Consider the following 22,653-nt stretch of genomic DNA (forward strand, 5'->3'; position numbering starts at 1 on the left):
AACTTTTTTTTTATTAAAGCAAAGTTGATATTTTCTTCCTTTTCGGATTTGAATGGCGATTAATGGGGAGACATTGCATTTTATCACGTTCTTTGTCATTTGGTCGCTGGTAGAGAGTTGTCTCATTGGCACTCATACCATCTCATCTTATTTTATAACTTGACTATTATCTTATCAAATACATGTTTGTAAATTGAAACAAGTATGGGTAGAGAAATACTTTTTTTTTAATTTACTCAACTCAACCCTCCCCATTATAATAATTATAGAGTTATCTCTCTTTGTCTCTTTTTTAATTCAGTGGTCGCTCATTGATGTATATGATAATAAATTTTTATATTAATTCGGCCGTGTTTTTCTCGATTGAGCCGAATGACATTTTGTCATGCCTTGGCTATTTATAGCTTGCTTATAATGCGGCATGGGGTTAGAATATTATTGAAGGCCGTATGGTGCATCTTACGGACCTGCTTACTATAGGTGTCTTATTGTCAATATAAAAAAAGAAGATGTGGTATGATTGCCAATGAGACAACTATCAACAAAAGACCAAATTGACACAAACATTAACAATTATAGGTCACCATACGGCCTTCAACAATGAGCAAAGCCCATACCGCATATAGTACGCTATAAAGCATACCACGTCCCCTTACTATAACAGACAACATGATCATGGGAGAAATATATATAATTTAAATAATGGCCATCCGACTAAAATTGGTAAGACGTCTTATATTATATTTGAAATTAATGGAAATGTTATAAGGTATGTTAGAAAAGTAATATTAATTCCGAAATCTCAACGTTTCTTATTTTAGACATATTTTTACCTAAATATTTTAGAAATTTGGCTGTTGTTCAGATGTGCATGTTCTTATATAAACTTAAAATTTACCACTTCAATTTAGATTGAACTTTCAAGTTATCTTTAACTAATCATTTATAATATGAGTATGAATCAGAATAACACATAATAGGGACTATAGTCTCAATGTCTTATATACACAAATTAAGCTATATGATACTAGCTGTGACTTATATTCGACAAAAAGCTCATCAGAGCGTAAGTATATGTTTGAAATGTTTGTCAATTTGCAGAAACAGAAAAAAAAATCTCTTTTTTTTTTTACATATACTAGCGAATATGAAAGATGATTGAACATTGTTGAACGAAGATCCTGGTGTGGAGTTAAATCGGTGTGAAGTACAATCGGGATAAATTGGCCTTTTAACTTCGTGACGATAACAGAAACTATCTTTATAGAATTTTAAATTTGTGTTTAGAATACATTAAATTTAATTGGTTCTTTTAAATCAAAAAGCTTCACTTACATTTCACAACTGTTCTTAAGTGGAAAGTTCTTAATTGGTTGAACAGGATACCATGATTTAACACTGATAAAAGTTAAAATAAAATGGATTAATTTCATTTTATTGATGACAATCAAAAGAAAAAATATTCACCACTTTGACGATTTCATATGAAGCGTTTTGTTTTCTTAAACCATTCCTGTCTCTCTCAGTTCAAAATATGCGGAGTCAGGAATGAGAAATCAATTCCACGATACTTTAGTTAGTATCTTAGAAATGTAATTCAATATCAATTCCGGTAATAATTACAACTTATTTCTTCAATTAAAGGAAGAAGGTTGGCATAATGGTCATATGTATATGCATGTATTGTCGATCGGTTTACCAAAATCAACATCCGCAAAGATCTCAATTCAGTAATACAATTAAAGAAAGGAGTTTCTATAATGATGACCGAGCATGCACGCGAAAGATTAGATAATTAAAATTGCATGAGATTTTTTGAAGATGTGGAAAATACGTCAATGTGACAGCAACTTTACGACATAAAACGCAAAAGTTGTCTAAAGGTGAACCTAGAGGGGGGCAGGGGGTACCCTTATCCCTTCTCCCACCCTTCTTCTCCTTTCTCCTACCCCTCTTCTCCTTATTTTTTTTTTATTTACCGGAAAAAAGAGAGATAATTTATTTTTTTCATATTTTTTTTTTCTCCAACTTTTTCTCCTTTCTCCCAGCCTTCCTCTCCTTTCTCCTTTCTCCTACCCCTTTCTCCCTGTCTCCCTTACCCCTGTCCCCCCCCTCAACCTAGTTCTTCAATAGAAATGTATTCGGCAATCCTCGGTAGAATCCGATACTCTTCTGCTATGTTAGACGAGGGTACGGAATCGGCCGAGTCGAGACAAATGTAGAAAATTATAAAAAGTGCATGCGTTGAGCTCTAAGTCGTCCCAAAACTGGTGGAAAATGTATTATTAGAGACGATGTGACATCAACAACCAAACCCTAAGGGACAAAATCAAAAAATGAATATAGGAAAAAGTGAAAAGGATAAAACTTAAGACAACCACTGACAAGGGTTATGATCGAAACAAATACAAAATGTACTATAACATATTCCAGGGTTTATACATATTTATCCTCACTATATGAATGAATACTTTATTCTCTTAAAACAATTGTTACAGAGAACATTTACATATTAACAATATACGAACTCATATAGCATGTGTGAATTACATATACATGTATAAATTAAGTAATAGTATTAAGATGTTCTAACCTGAAGGAACGACCTTCTCTTGGACGTAAATTAACATAGCTATAAACTCCCCGATTTCGTCAATTTCCTTCATATAAGTTTGTAGTTTTGGCGCTTAATAAAAGTTTTTCCCCGACTTATACTGCCACCAATATAATAATTGCCCTTATAAATGCAATTAAAACCCATTATCCTAATTTTAACCAGCTTGACTCAAACTCTAAACTTAAAACTATTCTAGATCCCAATAAAGATATTTTGTCTAGTGTTGTAGACTATATAAAGCAATCTATGGAATTGCGAAAATAAGGTCCACATTGGTCAATTATTATATACATCTATATATAGATATATGTTATTAATATCAACTTCACTTTTTAAAAACATTTATCATGTATAGTTATGTTTCTTGTCACTTGTGTATACATTGTACTATGTTTGCATTTTAACCCGTCAGGGTTTCATGTTTTTTTGCAATAAAGTATTATTAGACAAGTCGGTCCGTAGAAATTTTGGAGACTAGTCTATGTTAAGTTAAAAAATATAATAGTACATGAACATATTATGCATAATAGCTGTACTAAATGTCATTTGTTTCCGTATCCATACTCTGTGAAGTTTCAAGTAATATTGCGGTTAACGACAGATGGACGAACGAAACGGACGGTCGGATGCGGATTCCTAATTCTGTAAACAATCGTTGCAGCTCCCTGATGACTGACTGAAAGTTGACTTAAAAATAGCTTTGATGTTTATTTGAAATTTTCTTTCAGACATATAATACAGGTGTCCGTGTGTTTTCCCTCCTTTTGCCACCATGATAATGATATCCTTCGAAATAATGTCCACCATAATGATATCCTTCAAAATAATGTCCATGATGATGGCACAAACGAAAAACAGCAAACTCAATACGTTTTGCCTTTTACATAAACATATAGTACATGTAACATTTTATATTATTGAAACAACCAAGAGATGCCCTCAAGAAGTGCTTGATATAGGAAAACAGACCATTGATTTTGTTCTATTACAGTTTTCTAGCTTGATAGAGAATTTTGTTTTACCTCATACGAAAGGAAATATTATCGTAAGACCCTTCTACAACAAAATTTGTTTTACATGCACACGTATAAAAATTGCAGTTGTTAAGTTTTTTTTAAAGCGTTCATATGGGTTACCATATGGATTTTCAGAATAGAAAACAATTATAGACAATGCTAGGAGAATAAGGGGGTTGCTACAATGTAAAGTAATAAAAACAATTAAAGAATATATGGTACAAACAATATACAGAAATAGTGTGCATGATTTTAATAGAAAAAACAATAAATTCTTGAAAAGATCTCCGAATAAGTGTTAAAAGTCATGATATATTATGTCAATAGTTTCATGGTGTTTCAATACATGAATTGATTTGTTCGTTTGGAACCTATTGATTTTGTTAATGCAGTAATATAAACAATTAGCTATTTGGTAGCTATTTACTTATTTACATGTCTTTCGGCCATTAAAAGCAGGTTAACAACTAATACCATATAAATTGACAATATGGAATGTTCAAGATCGTGTATACTAAAACTATTTCATTAACCCTTTAAAAGATTTTTATTTAAAGGCTGTGTAACGTAACGTTCGTCATATAAAATTTATCGAAACAAAACAGTTCTTTGACAACATTCTTTTCAAGGAGCAACATGAAAGATTGGTCTATTCAAGAAAAGAAATGATCGTTTGAAGAAAATACATATAAAATATATATAGAACGAATAGATACCAATAGGTATCAATTATTTTATAAATAAAATATACGTCATACATTTGTACTACATGATTTTAATTATAGGGGGAGATACAAGGAAGATATTTAAAACATTCAAAAGTAAAAGGAAGTCAAGCAGCATTATGGCAAACTGATAAAGACGAATAGACAATCAAAACCCAACAAAACTCAAAGTTGAACATAATTAAAAGACTTGGCAAAACAAAGCCCACAAAATATCGGAAGTGAATAAAGATTATGAGTTAGAATATGCAATCAGCACCTGTTCTACTTCGAAAAAGGGGTCAACGCGCTTTTTATATGTGGTTTAGAAACGTAAAAAAGAGTGAAGAGAAAGAAAAAAAACAAGAAAAACAGGTTTTGGGAAAGGAACACCCTCGTTACATCTCCTCTCAAGAACCCCCAACCCAACACGCACGCACACATTAGTGCTATCCGTCGTGCCTTTTTTCGGCAGCAATTTTACAAATCTGCTGACTAGTTATACCAGAGGAGAATAGGAAGAGTCAGGAATACGGCTAAAATATGTGGAACTTAATATAAATTGTCGTCTGTGATAGCAGTCGACCAAATCAAGATTTTTTTTTATAATTTCAAATGTCTCCAACCATTTAAAACCCTTTTACAATAGTTCCTTCGTACACAGCAACATTTTTTTAGCAAATCGTGACAGGCAATTTAGGCCCTTTTGAATGTTGTAGGTCATGTCCGATTGCTGCTGTTCGGGTGGTTTTATAAATGAATTTAAGTAAGCTATAATGCATAACAACTTTGTCTTGATATAAAAGAAGAGTAGCAGCCACAAAACAGCTGCACATATAAAAGAGTAGATTAGCGCAAGCGTAGAGAAGCGAGCGGCACATACAAAGGAGTGAGCAACGAGCAGTAAGTAAGTAAAGTAAGTAAATGTTTATTATAGTGACATGTGTAATCACATTTCAGTAAAGTACAATATATTTCATACACATTAAAATACACCCGACCCATTGGGTCTATAAGTCACTTTCAAATAATAAAACATAATTCTTTTATCACGGATTTCAAGCAAATTAATAAAAAGTAAGATTAAGCTAAATTTCAAAATAATTAATTAATAATGAAACATTCAAACTTATATGAAAAATATAAGCAGCACGTTCCAAAGAGCAGATAAGAGAACGGCGCCTACAAAAGATTACAGCGTGGTATTTAAAAACTGTATTCAGTGCAATATATTGTCTTTGTGATAGCGACAGAACATAAAACATGGAGGTCACAACATATTTATACTAACTTGCTGCATTTATATGGGTTTTTTTTAAAAATATATTCAGAACGTTCGGCTTATTCATACAAAACATTCCATTTAAAACTTTAACATTTGGTGCACTTGAAACACGCAGTCATTTAAAGTTGTGGGTTTAATATCAAATTGCCTAGCTGGGCTTATCAAGTGAAGGTTTATTGCATGTATTTCAATCTTCATAATGTAAACGCGTTGGGCTCATATTTTATGTAGAATTTGATTAAAAACTTTATTCTAGAGATTTTGTAATTCTATACCAATAAAAGTAAGTTTGAATCGGTATTTTATAGACTGAGATACATACATTGTTTAATGATCACAGGCACTTAATTGTCTCAAAAAATAATTTCCTTTATACCTTGGTGTTATATAAAGGTATATAGGTGGGGGGGAGGGGGAAATTGAGACAAGTGCCTGTGATAAAAATGTCTAATATTACAATATTACCACGGGTGTTCTCGATAACAAGACTAAGTATTGTTGATAGTGATACGATAAACTACGTATTTATACTGTATTATAGTAGATTATCTATCATACAACAATAGGATTTCCTTCATAATAGATGGTATTGCGTACATCTACGAGGGTCTGAATGCGCGCTTTTAATATGTTAACTTAAGTTAATTATCTGTATTGTTTTAATGTTTTCCCATTTTTCTCTATTCCTTATATCTCAGCAGCCCATTATTTTTTTTTTTTTTTATTCTTTTGACAAAACTTCTCTTAGACTATTGTGTAAACCCCATCCAGACCCTGCATCTATATAAAATAATAAACAGTTTATAATAAGAAATACTGACATAACAAATCAAACATAGTTTGGCCCCAATTAAAAATTGCAACAAGTGTAGTATCTTTTTAAATTCGATATCTTATATTTATAAGTACATTAGTTAATACAGGATATTTCTTAAGGAATAGCATGCCAAACACTCCTGTAACTCAAGGGGATGGTACTTATTACATTACTTAAAACACATACATGCAGTTTTTTAAATTACGAAATACAGATTTCAATCTGATTTTTGTGAATTAGAATAATGTTGCAAAAAAGATATATATGGCGTTCTGTAAAATATATTATACAAACGAAGAAAAAAACAATTTCATTAACACATTTTTGCAAGTTTTGTTTATTGATTTTACATATATCATAATTGGTCAATATGTTTCCCAATTTAAATTAAGAAGGGTGTTAGTAAAGGGGGAGGGGGTAAAAAAAAAAACATGTGAAAAACTTGGAGGTTCTTTTTCGGACGCCTGCCAAATTGGACCCTTCCTTACACAAAGATAGCAAAGTAAAGTTTAAAAACTACAGACATCCAATTAAGGAATATAATGAACCCTTATTCTTACGCAACTATAAGCTAGGAACGCATTTCCATAACCGAACCTGGATGACGAACCTTCCTTATATATACGCACCACAGGCAAACATAGATATTAATAAAGCCAAAACTATAAGAGAGCGTTATATTCCATAAAAATATCAATTTAAAGGAAGCTGAACGGTTAACAATTTGCTTCAAAATAAGCGAACGCCCCAGCCTTTAAAAAAATACTTTAAAAACGGCGTTTCGTATTTATTTATCTTTACATGAAGATATATAAAATGTGAGTTTGCATTTAAAATTCAAATTAAGTGTAAATATACAAAGAAAATAAAAGCAAATATAAGCTCTAAAGATATTGATTTCTGATAGAAGAATACTGACCCATTGTGAAAAGGTATTTAAAATAAAAGTGAACGGTCTAGTTTCATGACGTAGCTCCACTGAAGAGGGAAGATATTATTGATCTTTCGTTGTAAACGTCACTCTTGCATATCCTGATTTATCACACTGTAAGATTATTGACTGCGGAATTAATATCATACATTTCAAGGATTTACAAACCTGAGGAAGAAAACAATCATCCAGGTAAAATGAAATTAATATAACATATTTATAGTTATGAACATGTATTACTAAATATTGTTCTGTGTTGAATAATATCGATGTGGCTTTTTTCTTCTTCAAATGTCTAATTAAGATAAATGTCGGTGATAGCTAAATGGATTTAAAGTGAAATAAAAATCTATAATGAAGATAACTAATAGTAATGGCTTAAATGAATATTGTAATAGAGATGTGTATCAACATATAAAGGGGAAAAAAAGGTATTCAACTGTTCAACGTTTTTCACTACTTTGATATTACAAACGTAACGTAAGATACCAATTGGAAGACGAATGACGCATGTTTCTGATTAAACTCTTAACAGGTACCATTATTCCGAACCAAACAAATGGAAACCAAATACGTAAAAGGATCAACGAAAAAACCTTCACTAAAATCTAAAAACGTTTGCGACCCATGTATGTCAGAAGCCGGTAAAACAGTAGTCGTCTTTGGTTCAGGTCTGTCGGCTCATATTTGTCGTTTGAACTGTTTCACATTTCTTATGTAGTTATATAGAGGCTTTACATAGCTGACTAGACGGTCTAGTTTAACAATTGTTGTTGTCAGATGACCACATTCTGTGACTGTCACGTCGTTTTGGACGATAGCAAACGTACACCAACTTCTTATTTTTACGTTTTTATGTATTGATACCGACAAAAATGTTTTTCATATCATCGATATTTGAAACAACTCGTGCCTATAAATCCTTATCAAGAAAGTTTGTCCCCGTGCTTGATATAGAATCGGAGTCGGATTTAACTTCCGAATCATTGGTTGTGTCCAATTACCCGCAAATTTGACGTTGAAAACATAACCGCTAGAGAGAAAATTGCAAATTAAACGTTGAGATTGTGTTTGTTTTACATTTTCTTTCGAAGCAGTATTTATAAAGATAAAATTAACTCGAAAATATGCCAATATCAGTCAAAATTAAAATCACGAACATAAATATTAGAAATGATTTAAGTTCAAATGTATACAAATTAAAGTATATTTATCGAAACTTGAGAAAAATGGATTTGATAAGACTCAATTTGAAAATTAAATCAAAACTAGCATGTTGAAACTCATTAGACTTTTTTCAAACATCAACATCAATATATACATGCATGTGTTTTGAATTTTAACTTTGATAAATGTTATATTTTTTTGCCACGTGATTGACTTATCAAAGGACGAACTCTGATATACTGCAGTTGGATGTTTGAATCGGATCGTTTAAATTCTTCTCATGATAATTCAATTAACTCTAATATTAAGTTTAAATTACCATTTAGAAAAAGGTCTTAAAGAATCCATAGAAATTGATTGAAAAGGTACAATTTATTTTTGAAAAAGAATATCTTTATTTTGACAACAAACTGAAGGCACAGAATAATCATTCGTGCAGGGTTTTTTATTGCTTTATATTCAGGCGTCAATTACAAATAATTGTGAATAAATGTGACTATCTTTAAAATGTTTATTTTGCATGATAATAATTAATTAGATAAAAAATTATTAAATTCAATAAATAAGATCGATCGCATCCAATGTCATTAGACCCGTGTTTCTATTTTGATTGTATACACCATTTAAGTTTGAAATGCCAAAAGTTATCAAAGGCACCAGGATTATAATTTAGTACGCCGACGCGCGTTTCGTCTACACAAGACTCATCAGTGACGCTCACATCAAAATATTTATAAAGCCAAACAAGTACAAAGTTGAAGAGCATTGAGGATTTAAAACTCCAAAAAGATGTGCCAAATACGGCTAAGGTAATCTATGCCTGCACTTTGATTCTTCCATGTATACATGAGGCTTATGATTACCAGGTGTTGACAATGTGCAAGCAGTGTCGAAAAAAATAGCAACAACAAATAAGAATAGAGACAAGTGGGCAATCAAAAATATTATATAGACAAAATTGAGGTGCTAAGATAATACATAAACAAGATAATAAAGGACAAACAGCATAAAAATAGAGAAACTACATAATGCAAATGTACCTCTATCCAGACCCTCCTTAGTTTTGTGTATTTTGATAAATCCTTTATTACTATGACTGTCTAGTGGAACACTAACTGTTTTGTACGGAAGCCGATAAGGGCCATTCAAAAAAATAAATTGATGTCGTAATTACGACATAGCATGTCGTAATTTCGACATAACATGTCGTTATTACGACATCGCTATGTCGTAATTACGACATAACATGACGTTATAACGACATCGCTATGTCGTAATTTCGACATAACATGTCGTTATAACGACATCGCTATGTCGTAATTTCGACATATCATGTCGTAATAACGACATCACTATGTCGTTATAACGACATAGCTATGTCGTAATAACGACATCGCTATATATAAATGAATATGTATTATAATTGCCAAGATCGAGACTAAAGGACACAGATATTAACAACTATTCGTCATCATAATGCCCCCAATAATTAGAAAAGCCCCCGCATAGTCAGCTATAAAAGAGGGAGGAAAGATACCAGAGTGAGAGTCCCCGAAATGCTGACAGTGTTATTATTCAATTATTAGCTCCCTTGGTAAAACTCCAAATTTCATATTTAATGCATTTTATTGTTAAATAATTTACATGAAGCTTAATAAGTATATATTTGTTAATTGCATAGCTTTTGCTATTTGAATTCATTGGTGAAAGATATTTATTTATATTGTAAAGTTTAATATTTCCATCGTCGCAAAATCTTTGGATACCTTCTTTGAATACTTTCAGTGAGAAACTTATATATTTTTCAAAATGACAATTGAGGCAAATAAACTTTTGATTTGTCACATGGTTGAACTGACAGAATAGGTTGATAATGGTATGACTATCAAATGCAAGCCTAACTTGCCAGCTAAGCATCCCATCTCCCTCAAATAGGCGCATACTACATGACTTCTAGTAATAGGGAAAATTGAAGTATCTATTGCTCTAATGCTTTTAAACGTTGGGCACGATATTCCTACAACACGTTACACTTAAAATGCGACGTCGAAGAGGGTCTTTGACTTCGATTAATTTTTGCAAGTTTTATTCGGTTTTTTATATTGTTGGTTGATTCTGGTTCTGTTCGTTTTGTGATGTCATTTTATCAAAAAATTACCTCGAGTTGTGGAAATCGATATAATAATGTTTACCCTTTAAGTTATTTCAACTTAAAATGCAGTACTGTCGCAAGTAATGTAGGAAGGAAAGATGGGACGGAAGTACATGTATACGGTTTTCATATTTTTTTTTATCATAGGATGTTTAACTTTCAAGTTGCATATCATCTGTCATTGTAAAATTTCTATATCTTAATTCATCTCCAATACAAATATATCTGACACTCTGCAAGTAAATCGAACATTTTTACCCTTGGTTAAATTTGAATAGAATTGTATTTTCCCTGACACATAAGTTGTCGAAATACACCCCTTCAATTACTGGAACCTTGGCTTGAGAATTATTTCCCAAGTCATCTTCAGATATATACATTTTAAAATATAGTAATCTACTCCTGGGTCTTCCGCGAAAACGACAAATAAAAATATAATCCCGTTTTTTTTTTAATTCGATGAAACGGTTTTCGTTGCTGTTTGGGATTCGTCTTTCAATTACCTCCATTTCATGCACAAGTTTATATTGACGAAAAGTTCCGGCTTCGCTAGTACAGGGATTACTTTCATCACGAAATAGCAGGACAAATCGCGAAATAAAACATTCCGTGAACTGGTATTAAGTGTTTTGATATTGGTGATTGCACCTAACTGAAGTGACGACTTTAAATGATCTATTTCGGAGTACTTCCGTAACATAAATTTCAATTTATTTTATAAAATGGGATTTTCCCCACATTTCCAAATTCTTTTGAATAAAGCGTTAAAAGCTATACAATTAATAAAAATTGCAAAATTTAACCTGTGTCGAACCTATTTCCCCGGGCAGAGTCTTTAGCAACAGGCACTTTTTTTTTTCCGGCAGTAAACATTAACATCTTTCTCCAAATTTCATAACATGATTTGTTTTAATTATCATAAACATTTAATTGAAACTTTAGCACATTTAACGTCGGAAATTAACGTCTTTAGGATTTTAGACGTTTTCAGACACTTGGAAAAATTAACTACCGTTTTGTAATGTTTGGAAGCATTTTATTCTTTTAAGACCCAAATATGTTGTTAATAAGGGAAGAATCTTGGCATTTTTTACTCTTCGTAATTCTAATTTTTGTTTTGATCAATTATTAAAAAAAAATACGCCTTAACTGCTTTGAAAAATGAAATATCAACTTAGACAAATTGGCTACCGTTTGAAAAACGACTGTGTAGAGCAGATTTTATTGAATCAGCAATATTTGAACTCACATGAGGCAAATACTTGTACTTTTATTAGATGTTATTATTGTCTTACTATTTTTATTCATTTTCTACTATAGAATGCAGTCGAGTCAAATGAAATTTGGTAAAATAACGGCTTTAACGCCACAAAGAACCGACACATATCGTTGTTCCTGTCAAGAATCAAGAAGATCAGAGAATAAGAAATAGGATCACTATACATAAGAGTTAAAACAGTTTTTCATAAATGTAACGTTGGATGGGGACATCCGTTTTTTTCACATAGCTTTCTTTTTTTAATCCTCAAATAAACTAGATATTACTTAGGAGATGAACAAGAGCTGTAAAAACATAATTCAAAACATATATTGAATTTGTTTTAATATTGGTTCGTGTTTTCTAACATTTTTATTTTGTTTTGCGGATGAAATTTCGAAGATTCTGTTTTAAATCCTAGGGGTTGTAGGAACATCGCGCGTGCCCAACGTTTGAAAGTAGAAATAGAGCTATCAATACTTCAATACACCCTTATACCAAGAAGCCATGTAGTTTGCGCTTATCTAAAGGGAGATGGAAAGCTTGGCTTGACTTGATTGTATAATTTCAGTCCTCTAATAATTCCACATTTCATTCTTCCAACGTGTGTGACTGCATAACTAGTCTACGACCGGAATTTTGTTAATCTAAACGACTTTGTCTGACTGTACAGCCCTAGCACAATGGGGTATGTTTATCTGAATTGGTATCTATAACATATATAAGTTTCTCACTGAAGGTATCCAAAGAAGGTAACCAAAGATTTTGCGACGATGCAAATATTAAACTTTACAATATAAATAAATATCTTTAACCAATGAATTCAAATAGCAAAAGCTATGCAATTAAAAAATATATACTTATTAAGCTTCATGTAAATTATTTACCAATAGGATACATTAAATATGAAATTTGGAGTTTTACCAAGGGAGCTAATAATTGAATAATAACACTGTCTGCCACACAGCATTTCGGGGACTCTCCCTCTGGTAGCTTTCTTCCCTCTTTTATAGCTGACCATGCGGGGGCTTTTATAATTATCGGGGACATTATGATGACGTATAATTGTTAATTTCTTTGTCATATAGTCTCTTGGCAATCATAATACATATTCTTTTAATTATAGCGATGTCGTTATTACGACAAAGCTATGTCGTTAAAACGACATAGTGATGTCGTTATTACGACATGATATGTCGAAATTACGACATAGCGATGTCGTTATAACGACATGTTATGTCGAAATTACGACATAGCGATGTCGTAATAACGACATGTTATGTCGAAATTACGACATGCTATGTCGTAATAACGACATAAATTATTTTTTTTGAATGTCCCTTATCGGCTTCCGTAGTTTTGAGTATTGCTGGAATTTACATATTTATTTTTGTGTGGCCGAATTATCGCAATCCTCCGGCATATATAGTGCTAGTGCACTTCTGTCACGATAACAAAGAACACAATATACTTTGACATTTATTGTGTTTGAGTCGTCAACCAGTCAATTGATTTCATTAAAATATTAAACATTCATAGCTTTCACATTCTCTTAACACAAAACTTTATTGGTATTTTTAGTACATGTTAATTATACGGCAACTCCTCGTCTAATAGTTGTAATTGCATTTGAACTAGCTTTCTGTAACTGCGAGTATTCTTATTTCGGTGATTCGTGTCTTTTGTTGTTGTATTAGTTGTTGTGGGCCTCGTACCAATATTTTGAGTAAAGTCAATTACAACTGCTTTTTCAGATTGTTCTTATATTGTGCTGTTACACCACTATACCATATGATAAGGTTAAGGTTTGCAAGCTCACAAACATGTTTATCCCACCACCCCATTCTGCATGTACCTGTCCAAAGTCAGGAGCCTGAAGTTCTGCTTCGATGGTTGTTTTTCTATGGTTCATTTTTGTTATATTATATTTTCGTAAAATTGTTTTGTTTTAATTTAGGCCGTGGTGTTTCTAGTTTAGTTGTTTCACATTCTAATATGACGTCCTTATTACGCTTTGTAAACAAAGCCATGTTTAAATGAGAATAAAAAATATGTTTGACACATGCGCACGAACTTACTGTGTATATTAACGTTATTTCCATCGTTATCCTTTTACTTTTCTTATATTTTTTTATAAAACAACATATATTTACCCTGCTCGAAGTTTTTAAACTTATCAAATATGAAATGTAATGCACAGACTCCTCGGGGACAAAACGGGAAAAGCCAAACATTTTTACGGTATTTTCGTACGCTTCGACCTATAAAAACACTGTATTTGTCCTACTAGTATTAAAATCGAAATAATTCCTTCGTGTCATGCTCTATGCTCATTTTAACATGGGTAGGCATTATATTTGACCACATTTTACACCTCGCTAACGCTCAGTGTAAAATATCGACAAATATAATGCCCATCCATGTTAAAATGAGAATAGAGCATGATACGACAGAATTATTTCTTAATCTTGACATATCGGGATATTTTATGGCTGACGTTACGTTATGGATTCTCTCATCGTCGATGCCGTACAGTGGCATATATAATTGCTTACATTCACTGCATTTGAAGTTTTGTTTATAGTATTCTCATTGCCAATTATACCACATCTCCTTATTTTATTATAGAAATAAAAAAAATGTGGTACAAGTGCCCACGAGACAACTCTTCATCCGACTGGCAATAAGTACAATGCAAACAATTATAGGGTAAAGTACGAGCTGTAACACGGAGCCTTGTCTAACACGGAACAGCAAACTATAAAAGGCCCAAAAATGACAAGTGTAAACAATTCAAACAGCAAAACCTTCGGTAAAATCTATATACTAAAGAGAAACAAAAAACACATCACATCAACAAACGAAAACCACTGAAAAGGCTCCGGACAAAGGACAAGTGCATAAAAATGCAGCAGCTTTAAACGTTTTAAAGGCGCTAACCTTCGCTCTAACCTGAACCAGTAATGTAACATAACATCATAAATATTTGCCCGTAGAGTACTTAATACGGTGATCTTGCTGCAAGGTACTAGGCTAAGTGCACTCGTGTCACAATCATTAAGTAAACAATATAATTTGACATTTATTATGTGTGAGTTGTCAACCAGTGAATGAATTTCATTCAAATATAAAACATTGCCTTCACATTCTTATAAATACAATCATAAACCAAAAACCATATTGATATATAACCCGTCTCAAATTTGAAACTAAACCCAAAATCATATTGATATATATAGGTATAAAATTTGTATCAAATTTAGCCCAACGATTTTGCATTCTTAAATTTTTGTTCTCCCCTCAGCGAGATTCAAACCATAGCGTCTGTGACATCGTGGCAACACACCGCGTGCGCCATGAATATGGGGCTTTGTGCCTGATACTCCCACACGATAGTGGTCAGTACATTTCCCCAAAAAGTCATTGTTTCTTCCAAACTATATATCTACATGTATTGTCAGTAAAATCTAGGAAAAAATAATAAGAAAAGATGTAAAAAAATACCAAGTGGTACATTTGTACAGTAACATACTGTATTAGCCTACTGAGGAAGCAATTTAGACTTCCTTCTTTAACATTTATATCATGTTATCAACAGATTATATTTTAAAGATTATCAGCATTCTTTCTCGTTATCGTACTAAGTTTAACATTTCATCTGTTTCAAACATATTTCTTTCACCACAAATATAGCTGTATTGTCGTTATATTTCCTGTTTACTTTTTGAAGTTCAGCCTTTACAATGGTTTCATTATTCTGCTTCCTCGTTTTGCTTGAAATTTGATTATATTCTATCAACAACAAAAAAGCTGTTTACATTTGACCCTAATATTTGTGGATAAAAGTTTCCTTGTTTAGAATGATTCAGCCGTTTTATCGTTTATACCTCCATGTTTCTTTCTTTCATCTAAATTTCATTTTTTTCGTGTTAAAATATTTAACCCTTCGATGTGATTTCGATTCGGCTTGTTATTTTAAGAGCTATGTTTTTGATTTGCTATCTCCTTAAAGTATTTTTACCCAAATTATTTTGATCTTCTGTTTCTCTCTTCAAAATGAAAATAAAAGTTTTATTTAATCTTGAAATTTGATTTACAAACAAAAACAAACCCAAAATTAATCAAAACTTTAAGACAGAAAAGTATTGTGTAGACTATGACAATAGGGCTTCTCTTAGGTTAAATACACACAAAAAGTTTATATATGAAATTATGCACGCAGAAAATGAAAATTGGAAGGTACTGGGTAAAAGGTAAAGATTAAAGAATTGACGCATTCTTACAAAATTATTAGTTTTGATTTTAATTTTATTTTTAATTTTACGAGTTCAGTTCAATGCACATGAATCAAATTTCATTATTTTCATAATATGATCCGATATTTCTTACTTACGGCCGAATAAAGATATGAACCCAATACATATTTAGCACTTATTTACATTCCTCAAGTTGTCCAATCAAATTGATAGTATTTACCTTCTTAGTTCATTAGTTCTTATTTTTTTTTTCATGTACTTCGTAACTACTAGTATGCATACATTAATTTACCACAAGGGAAAGACCTTTGCATTAAATTTGATAGAACATAGCTTTTTATTGACTAACCGTTACTAAAACTAATTGAGGTTCATTCAGTTGTATTAAACATATGTATATTAAGATTAAGAACTCTTTTAATTTTTTTAATTTTTAATTATTCGGTGATTTATTGACTATTCTATTGATATATTTAGAATATTGATTCATCCCATAAGAAAAGTTGAGTAGACATTTTATAAATTTGTTTCAGAATACTCAAAACTTAAAGCTATAATTCCGAGTTCTGTTATCATATCCTTAAAGCCAAATGTAATTACTGCAAAGGTATTTTATATATGGATCTTACGATTTTGACAATTCTGTTTCGCTAAATGTGAATGCTTCAGCTTCCGATTCTTTTCTCGAACGTATATCTAATGAAGGCTATTTCAGAAATATATGCTTTGTGCACAGAAAAAGACATACTCAAATAACTCAAATACTATATTGTCTCGACTTTCTGAATACAATTAGAAATGGAGGATATGTCAAAGAGACAACAACCCACCCAAAGGACAGACTACAAATAATCTTAAGTTAATATACAAATTATCATTGAAAATTGCTGTTTAAAGACTTAAACATTTTTAGAAATTTATTATCTCCCTTTATGTATGTGCATATCTTATATGCCTTGTCCTGGTAATCTATATGCGTTTGGTTCATTTGGAGGAGGGGGGGGGGACGGTGTTTCGACAAAGTGTATTTTTTAGCAATTTCATTTTAGTAATATTTTGGCCTTCCGTGACCATCATCACCACAGTGTCTTAACTGCCAAACGTGCGTCTTGTTATCAAAGATTGTAAATTGCTTGAGGTGAATAATATTCTAGTTTGACTTCTAAACTGTGTAATATAAGTCCGCCTAGCTGGTACACTTTTTAGAAGGCATATACCAGTAGCACGACACAAACTTCCAACTAGTATGCAGTCTACTGCGTATAGAAGAAGTCAACTGACACATATTTCCGACCCAAAACATACATGTTACGAATCCCTGTGATATATGCATGGCGCAGTAAACATTAACTATGTAATGTATTTAGATATTTTAAACCATCTAAATTGCGAAAAAAACAATATGTAACTAACTGTTCGCCGTGTGGTAAAAACACTCAAACATGCGTGATTAAAGATGGTTATCGATGATATGTAATATTATTGATAAATTATTTAAAATAACGGCTACGCTTGAAGGAGATTTGATAATTTTTAAATAATTATTGAAGGAGAAAAAAATTTTCACGAATGAAAATAAAGTAGTTAGATAACGTTTTAAGCGTTTGATAAAGACGCCTAGATTATAATTTAGAACGTAAAATCTATGCGTGATTTATTTTCTCGTTTGTGTAATTATAAATAAAGGGGATCATTCGAATTAGTGATTCGAATGGCATGGTATTATAACAATAACTATTGACATTAAGATTCTTTTTATAACGAAGTCAGTACAACAATTAAAGCACTGTTTCTTTGCTTGGTGTGATTTTTGTTGTGCAAGTACTGAATTTGTGCCGTTGGCGGTAAACAAGCAATCAATCAATCCATCAATTATTTCAAGGGGCATAATCTACGAGCTATAAAAGAAAAAGAAATTATGTTTTTTTTCTCTGTTCAATGCGGCATTTATGAACGTGAAAAAGTGAAATGATAGTTCGCTTTTAGCAGATATATAAAGTTAGTTTCTATTTTGTCACACTGAGCTAAGAAACTTCGCTGATGAATTATTCACTTGTAAGTGAATATTTCAATCTCATTGAATCCGTATGCATGTGACCTAGTCTACTATAAGTAAACCACTTAGATAGAGATGGATAACCAGTTCAAAGCATGGACAAGCCATGGTCAGTAATTACAAGAAAAAGAATGTCAATGTTCAAAGGCAAACAAGTGTAAAAAAAAATTGATTGACTGCATCAAATGGCTAGAGCCCTTTCCAACTTATGTGTAACGTAAGGGTACCCAAATTGCACCGAGTACCCAAATTGCACCTATTTAGAAAAAAATAGCAACAAAAATCTTACAAGATTTCCTAGAGACTAAACAATTTGTATTTTTATGATTTGATACTATGCACGTCTCCCAACATAGGTAAACATATTTAGATATACACAAAACGTTCACAGTATTTATCAACAGATGGACTGTTTACTGAAAAAACAAAATGTACGAAAACGTCACAATGCGACGTCATCAAAACGTCATCTTTTTAAAATTAGCAAATACAATATATTACAACTATCCATTTCGTAAAATATGAAGAGTAAGCATGGACAAATATCCAATTGTTCAAAATATTTGAAGAAATTAAACAAAAGCCCGGTTATTAGACTTTTGACGACGTGAATCTAAGCATGGATGCAATTTGGGTACTCCTCATTACAGAATCATGGATAGTTTGGAGGTTGATTCAAACCCATTTTTCAATGACTCAATATGGATTAAAATCTAATTTGGTGTACCTATACAATCAAGAAGGATAGGACTACAAAATAAACACAGTATGGACATTTTTTTCTTGATCATAAAAAAACGTAGGTGAAAAAACTGTCAAAATAGGTGCAATTTGGGTACCGTCACGTTACAGTTTGTAGTTATGTTTTGTCAAAGGACAAAAACTCATTCAATAATAAATTAAACAAACCTAGAAATATCCAATTGCACGAGTTCGTTTTCTATTATATATGTTTATACCGGGATATATGACCGTCAGCAGTCTTTGAAGGTCATCGCGATGGTTAATAAGTTGACGTCTGGACTAAAATGCTCGAGAAATACTGATACATATTATCATTTGGATGTACGTTTTAGAGTGTTATAAACCAAATATATATGAGAATTTGAGTCAAACCAGTGAGCCTGAATTTGACAGCTTATGACTCTTTAAACATTTCAAGCAATAGTAATCGCAATCTTTTTTTCAAGTATTTTATTTACAAAAAGCTTTATTATGTATAACATCCTTGAAATCAAAGGATGGGATGGAGTTAAATGAAAAGTACCAAAAATTTATAATAAATCAATGATCATATGATCTCATCCAAACCTCATTCTTACGAGAGATACAGAACTTTATTCCCCTCCTTACAGTAATATGTCTTCAAATTTGTCACAAACTCCAGAGAGAGAAGAGAGTGAGAGATAAAGAGGTACATGTACAGTAGCCCGCATGGGAACTCGTCCGCGGCTTTCCCGCATAGAGAAACTTCTAACCTCGACTTAGATAGGTCTGCTTCGTACCTTCGACAGACCCGCCGTAGCCCGCATGGAATCTCGTCCGCGGCCTCCCATCGCCCTCCCTTCCCCGAATAGATGTATGAAGCAGACATAATATTCTCACTAGAGATTATATTCAATTTATAATAAACTCAATTTGAACGAATACACCAGGAGGAATTCTGAGCAATTTGTTAAACTTAATTTGTCCCATTCAATGATTTGTATAGAATTTTATCAAAATTAATGATGTGAACAGTTTAAACGTTAATGAATATCCCAGGATGATTTCTAAGCACTTTGCTCAACTTGTTCCATTCAGCGACGTGCATAGTAAATGTAAGCTTTCTATACAAATCCGTGGTCTAATGAAACGATATCAATACTATCTCAAATTTGCAGTTGTTAGTATTTTTAATATGTTGTATTCAGTTTTTGAAGCTTCAGTGTAAGATATGATTAGAATTACAATTGATCTGTTCATAGCCAACATGGCAGTGTGGATGGGTTCTACAGAATAACGAATAATGGACAAAATCTGCAGAAAAACATTAAGAATAGAGAAAATAGGCAAAACAGATAAAAAGTAATTATGGGTTGTTGAAATCTCAATAACCGAAACTGTTGGGCAAAACTTATAAAGTGTAGTGAAAGACGACTAAAAATAAAAGAATACATAATTGAAAGGCCCTCCATCCGGACCCTACATCATTGATCGTCTGTACCATGTAAAAAGATGTTTGTTAGTATTGCTATCAACACGCTCACCTGACGAAAGGTAAATTGATTATGTCTCAACATTCTGTTTATTCCATTTGAATAAAGTCTTGTGCATTTCTAAAAGAGATCTACAAGAGATTGATTTTTTTGCGGTTTGATAAAGACATTAAGATAGCTAGAGTGGAACTTACTTGTTTTGTGTTCTTACAGATAAGAATAAATTATCGATTGAGAATTAACCAGAGATATAAAAATAAAAGACATTGGACCTATAATTGTTAAATATCTTACAAGTCTATAAACATCATGGTTTACTGTTGAAATTGGACTTTGAACTAATGTAGCTTTCTATGAGTTCTCGTATATATCAGTACTTCTTTTTCTTTATTTTTGTTTGCTTGTTATTTGTTTTTGATTTAATTTCATGTCTACATGAATACTTAAGACCTTTTCTACTGATTTTTACATATTGTTCTTGTGGTGTGTGGATACAACATTGTCATTGGTGAAGGGATGGTCTCAAATACTGTAAACCAACTTATTTTTGCGAGCGATTTATTTTCGCGACATACGCGAGTAGCAATATAACGCGAATATGTTTAACTTGGATCTTTACTTATTAAACTACATCAAGTAGATAAGAAAATCGCGAAATTAAGTAGCCGCGAAATGGACTATAAATCGTAAAACGCGACAGTAGCCGCGAAAATAAGTTGGTTCACAATATGTTCAACCCTCTACAATCTGTATATTCCTGTCCCAAATACAGTTAGTCTGTAATCCAGTATTTCAGTTTGGGCGATGAAAGTACATGTGCATATATGATATTCGTTTTTGTTTAGTTTGACTATAAATAAGACCTTTAGTTTTACCATTTGGATTATTTAATATTATTAAAGCTTTCTATACGATCGTGGTTTTGCATCTTGTTGAAATTTGTATGGTGACTAGTAGTTTGTCCTTTGGTCTTCGATGGAAAGGAACTGTTGTGAACTTGACTTTTATTTGCAATTAAACCACGTTTCTTTAACCCTGCATACCGCCATTACCCATGTGGAATCATAATTGTTTTAAATATACATTGAACGACAAAATTTCGTCCTATGTGATGTTTACATTTTCTGACATCAAACACGCGAAACAATGAATGTGTTTTTTAAATTTGATAGATGCTTTCTGTGGTTTTTTTTTGTGTAAATGTTTGTTTGTTTTGAGATTGTAACACAGTGATGACTGCTGTAACCATATTTTACTTTGTTACCGACTTATGTCGGTTTTGTTCACGCATCGTTGTAAATATAACGGAATTTGATGCGACTGCCATACAAGTAAAAGGTTAAGTTTACCTTAGCCGTATTTGGCACAACTTTTTGGAATTTTGGATCCTCAATGCTCTTCAACTTTGTATTTGTTTGGTTTATTACAATTTGATATGAGCGTCACTGGTGAGTCTTATGTAGACGAAACGCGCGTCTGGCGTACTAAATTATAATTCTGGTACCTTTGATAACAATTTAGCGCTATAAAACCAGGTTCAATCCACCATTTTCTACATTTGAAAATTCCTGTACTAAGTCATGAATATGACAGGTGTTGTACATTCGTTTGGTGTGTTTTATCATTTGATTTTGCCATTTGATTAGGAACTTTCCGTTTTGAATTTCCCTAGAAGTTCAGTACAAAATAAGAATCTTTTCCTGCTTTATTATAATTGCTCTTTTCTCACAGAAGCAGCAAAGCCACGGTATAGAAGAGGGAGAACCTTGAACCGGATGTATGCATACGCAGTCACGTTCGGATTAAATATAGGGCACAGGCACTTGTGTCAGAAAAAATATCCTTTATACATGTACCTTAATATAACACACTTGAGACAGGTGTCTGTAGAATAGGGGCGTGTTTTAAAGGAAATAAAAAAAACTCCTTTTTTTCGCAGTCCAAATTACCCGGTTTTCATTCCAGTTCACCTACTTTACAGATTCTAACGATTTTATTTGTTTCCATACTTATCTTGATGTTAATGAAATATTTTCCACTAGACAAACACTCAAAAAATTCTTTAAATTATTTTACGATTTTCTACTATGATGATGATCAGATCGTATCAATTTACATAAATACTCATTTGTGATGAATATATAAGACTAAATAGACTGCCATTTTAAGAATATACATATTTATAGCATGGAAGTA

The 22,653-nt window shown here is 32.1% G+C and overlaps 1 protein-coding gene across 1 annotated transcript in view; it reads left to right on the forward strand.

Moving 5' to 3' along the window:
• Window positions 1-7,376: 7,376 nt before the first annotated feature.
• LOC134720947 (tetraspanin-9-like) overlaps window positions 7,377-22,653 on the forward strand; it is a 30,706-nt gene continuing 15,429 nt past the window's right edge. Inside the window, exon 1 of the mRNA XM_063583552.1 lies at window positions 7,377-7,562. The gene's annotated coding sequence lies outside the window, so the exon portion shown is untranslated. The remainder of the gene's footprint in view (window positions 7,563-22,653) is intronic.

Source organism: Mytilus trossulus, chromosome 6 (assembly GCF_036588685.1).
Source record: "Mytilus trossulus isolate FHL-02 chromosome 6, PNRI_Mtr1.1.1.hap1, whole genome shotgun sequence".
In the NCBI taxonomy this organism is placed as follows: Eukaryota; Metazoa; Mollusca; class Bivalvia; order Mytilida; family Mytilidae; genus Mytilus; species Mytilus trossulus.